This window comes from Macrobrachium nipponense, chromosome 10 (assembly GCF_015104395.2).
Source record: "Macrobrachium nipponense isolate FS-2020 chromosome 10, ASM1510439v2, whole genome shotgun sequence".
Classification (NCBI taxonomy): domain Eukaryota; kingdom Metazoa; phylum Arthropoda; class Malacostraca; order Decapoda; family Palaemonidae; genus Macrobrachium; species Macrobrachium nipponense.
The window spans coordinates 72,521,860-72,526,920 of record NC_087204.1 but is presented as its reverse complement, the minus strand read 5'-3'; the positions used below and the strand labels follow the sequence as shown (position 1 = coordinate 72,526,920).

The 5,061-nt window shown below is 35.4% G+C and overlaps 1 protein-coding gene across 1 annotated transcript in view; it reads left to right on the top strand.

The window, feature by feature from the left end:
* Nucleotides 1-5,061, top strand: part of LOC135223687 (glycerol-3-phosphate dehydrogenase [NAD(+)], cytoplasmic-like) — a 232,933-nt gene that overhangs the window by 3,716 nt on the left and 224,156 nt on the right. The window lies entirely within an intron of this gene.

The following is a 5,061-nucleotide window of genomic DNA, read 5'->3' as shown; positions in this document are numbered from 1 at the left end:
TCTCTGGCAGGTTAAATGATACCCTTGCTACGACAGGAACAACTGTTGCCTGATGGAGAATGGGCGTGTGCGGTGGGAGGAATTTGGCTTATTTCTTTATTTATTTGCTACCTTAGTAGCTCTGATAATTTCATTTACTGTGCTCGCAGAGCTTTCAAGCGCTGTGCACCAAAGAAATTATTTTAGATTTTTTAATAATAAAAACACACCTCATTTTATATAGGAATTGCATAACGCCATGATCTTGCTGATTCACAAGTTTATAGGCCTATACACAGGGAACATACAGAGAACCAAAGTCGGCTAAGTGTCATGGCTTTTCTTTAAGGTTTTATTTATCCTTTTGCAAGCAAAGCTCCAGCACTACTTCTTTCGTTACTCTTAGTAGTGTGAGTTTTGTACAGAAACAAGCAATACCAAAATTTATCTGGGATTTAGTACTTGCCGAACATTGCTATACAAAATTGAATATAAAACCAAAGCAAATGTTGTGTGGGCTGCGAGTGGCCCAAGCTGGACGTCGTAGGGCCGAAGATTGCTGGCTACAAAGGACCTGCCTGATCCTAAATTTGCGGTTAACAAAACGTTAAGGAGAAGAAAAACTTATTAGCTTCCCGACTGGGAGATGCCAGACAACTAAGAATGTTCAACCGTTCAAAATGGGCGATAGCAAGACTAGGTGTCGTGAGAATCTTAAACAAAATTATGTACTTATTATTGTGCCAAGGTGATGTATTAAAACGCCAATTGGCAAGTATGAGCTCAGTGCACACTCTACCTACTCAAAATCTATACAACGCTTCCTCTGGCGTTGAACTTTTTTCATAACATGTTGCCATATCTCGTGGAAGAACTTAGAGATGGGCAAACAAACAAACAGGCCGAGGTAGATATGTGACCTCCTGTCTCATTTTGGTGTCGAAGGTAATAAGTTCGCTTACGTTCAGGACGAGATAAGGCGTTATCAATTTCTATTTACTTCTTTGTGGGATAACACCTATTTTAGACCATTAATACAAACATCTAAAAGCGCAGAATAGAGAAAAAAAATATGATAATAAAAATTGAGAGAAATTGTAATCATAAAAATTAGGAAGGGATAAATGTGACAATAAAAATTAAGAATAGAAAGAAAATGTGAAACAGCCTGCTAAATTCAGCAAAGTTTGAATGTTCGTTAATAAGAACACAGAAGTCTAACTGTTAAAGTATTTATTATTCGGTTGCTGATCACCCTTTAGAAGCAAGCCTTATAACCTTTCGTTGATGACCTAGAAATGTGAATGAAAATACCAATATTCCGGAATATGTTAGTATACAGTTCAAAAAAGATTTTATGTTTATGCGAGAGACTAATCAGCGGACCCTTGAATTCACAGTCTATTAGCATATTTCACACGCACACACACACACACACACACACACACACACACACACACACAGTAAAATGTCCAAATCTGCGTACTTCGAATGTCAGCCACCTGAACTCTGTTATTTTAATATACCACTTTTCCTATTTTCTATATATCCAGGAAAATGATACGATACCAGCGGTTGAATAAAATGGACTAATTTTACTTTTCTCGCATGCCCTCTTTTATTTCTTGTTGCCTTAGCTAGATGACGGCATTTAATTGCTCGGTTCTAGAGACCCGAAAACATTTACTCAACCACGTCAGTGTGTTACATCATTCAGCTATTAAACAGAGAAGTGTTTACAAAATGCAACTGTGCCTATGAGTACCTGCTGTAATGGGATTTCTTATGTGAAATGACGTAGCTCCCACCTCTCTTTGAATGATAGTAGCTCCTGTGTATTTTTTTCTTGCAGTTTTCGATACCGTGGTTAGTGCAACATCGGATTATTTGAACAATAAGTCATTTTCACGATAAAACCAAGATTTGGCCTATATTTCCTGAAACGTCATTGCATTCTGGTACGATATTGAAAAAAGATTTAAACAATGACCAGTTTAGATACAGGTATGGTATAAGATAAAATTTCAGAACAGGTTGATTTTATTGTCTGGATATGGTTGCTTCTTAGTTATAGAACTACGGTTGGTTAGTTGGGTTACATAAAGTTGGCCAAGAAGGCAAACATACAAGCACTATATCTATTGCACAAAGATCGGAAGTGTGTCAAAGTGTTACAAGGATTAAAAGGCTTGGTGTGAACGTCTGATTAACCAAAACAACTGATGCGTTTTGGTAATTTCATGGAAATGTGTTTAATTTAAAATGTCAGGACTATTTTGAGAAACATTGCTGCAACTATAAAGCATTATAACCAGGGACGGATCCAGAAATTTTTTGTTGGGGGGGGGGGGGGGATCTTGCTATCCCTTGAGTAAATGCTAGAGGTTAAGTTACATGGCATCGATCTAGTAAAGTTTTTAAAAATAACTTTTACATCATTAAATTAAATGAAATCATAATCATTCACACCTTTTAGGCTGCTTTCATAAGCAACTTAATTTCCTGAACAAATTTCACTGACTGGCTAGTAGGCTATAGCCAACCCTACTACATCATACAACAGGCAATCCTTGCCGCAATAAAATTCAGTGATATAACTACGAGATAAAAAAAAAGTTGATTTCTCAATTACCTAATGTTTAGAAATTTATGAATGTAACTTTGAGGCTTCATCGTTTTATTGAGAAAATTAGAAACATAATAGAATCAATATCATAATAGAAATAATATATTTTAAGTTTTCCTTCAGACACATGTATATTTTGAATTACATGTCCACATCATTTCTTGGAATATTGTGAGAATAAGGAAATGGATCATCAACTATTACATAAGAGCATGTGCCCTACAGATAAATCCCTTTAATTATGGTTTTGCTACATAATTTTTTTAATGCAATACTAGTTCTTATGTAATTTTGTACTACTTTGTACTTCAGTTGAATCAATTCAAAATATTTTGCAATAAAAACAGATATGAATCAATTACTTAGAACTTAACTGAATTACTCTTTCAATATTTCTATAAGGCAAAATAAAATTTTCTTTTTTTTTTCCATGAGCAAATTTATTAATTACTTGGTCAGTGTCTATACCAACGTCAGGATGAATATACAGAAGTGCTAGTCCAGTTAGTCTTTCATCAGTCATTCTGTTTCTTAAATAATTTTTTAAAATTTTCATAGCACTAAAGGAGTGCAGTGCAGTGCAAGTTGTAACTGGAACTGCGCATAATATCAACAAGAGATTCTTGATATAGTTAAATCGTCCTGGAATAATGTCAAGTGCCTCTAAGGGGAACTTGGGAAGTCTGATTTAGGAAGACCAGAGCAAAATTCTTTCCAATCAAAATATTAATTTCTAACTTCTTCTTCATCAGAAATTGCAAGTAAATCAGCATAAAATTTTGCAGAATCCTGAATATCCTCCCAATTACTATCCTTTATTTCTGATGGTATAAGCGCAATCATTTTTTGTACTAGAAGACTGTGGTCAGTAAGCCATGTTTCTAATGATTCGATTACAGAATCTAAGAATGGAAACCAGATAGATCTCTTGAAGTATTCATCAGCATTTTCTGCTGGTACATTACTGCGGTGTCCTTGCCTTGATGGATTGTGAGGGAATTTTATTTCAGCATCTACAGACCTTGCCAAACCTTCTGCAATCGAATACGGTCCTCAGCACTCGTCATGCCATTCATCTACTTCTGAGCGCCATGATTTCAAGGTGTTTTTTACGTGAGTAACACCTTCAAGGGCATTAACTAAATCTTTGTTGACAGTTTGTAGACCCCGTGAGAGAGGTAAGGTAAGGCACATGACTTTTTCTTGCACAGCACAGGGAGACAATTAATGAGGGAGTCATTAAGGACATGGAGAAGAGACCTGGCTTTGTCAACAGTTTTACGATCCGACAGCTCACAATGATAGCATAATTATTTTGAAATAATACCAATGCTTCATGCCTCTCAATAAATTATTAATGCTCAGCTTAACATCACCATCATATATTTTGGTTCAGATACACGACAGTTCAGTGTATAATCAACTGGATTGCCTTATCTTCTAAATAAATACTTTGATTAACTAGAGTAAATAAATGCAAAAGAAAATATACTCTCAATGAATATTTAATCAGAGAAGAAGGTGCCATGGACGAATCATTATGGGATAAGATGGATTTGTGTGAGAGGGTGTTATGTGAGTTGCCCGTACATTACAGGAATCAAACAAGTATAAGCACCGTATCACCATACAATATAGAGTATTGCAAACGGTTGCTGGGATAGGGGGGAGGGTTCTCATGGGACGAGGGGGATAGGAGAAGGGTAAGGACCCCCTGCACTTATCCTAAGAGAGAGAGAGAGAGAGAGAGAGAGAGAGAGAGAGAGAGATCCAAGATACATATCATGTCTCTGTAATAAAATACTACTAGATTTGTCCGATTTTAAAGAGAAAAAAAACTACTTCTATTCGCCTTCTAGATCCAATCCAAAAATACTAGATATAGTAGGAAAATACAAGGAGTGGCAACACTGTTCATTGCTTGGTACGAGGCTGAGAGGCTTCTTTTACTTCCATTTATATATATATATATATTATATATATATATAGATATATATGTATTCAAATACGAAATCCCCAAATAAAATTCATATAGTCTATATATATATATATATATATATATATATATATATATATATATATATATATATATTATTTGCTTAAGGGCAGGGGCTCACATCCTCATTGACTGAGCAACCTTTCTGTGGATCAGTCTTTTGTACAATCTTTTTTTGCAATTACTTTTTTTTGGCCGGTGGGGGGGGGGGTGGGGATGCATCCCCCCCTGGATCTGTCCCTGATTATAACGTTAGCTTAAATTTATAAACCAATTTCTGAATTACTGTCGATTTATGCATATAATTATCAATTTTATTAGATGTTTATATTAATCTATTTTTTCCTCATCATAATTTCACTGTTTTCTCCTGGAAAGTGGACAGGGGAAGGGACTCATATGGGAACTTAGGAATCTAACAGGCTGTCATTTTAGTTAGTTCCATGTAATAATAATAATA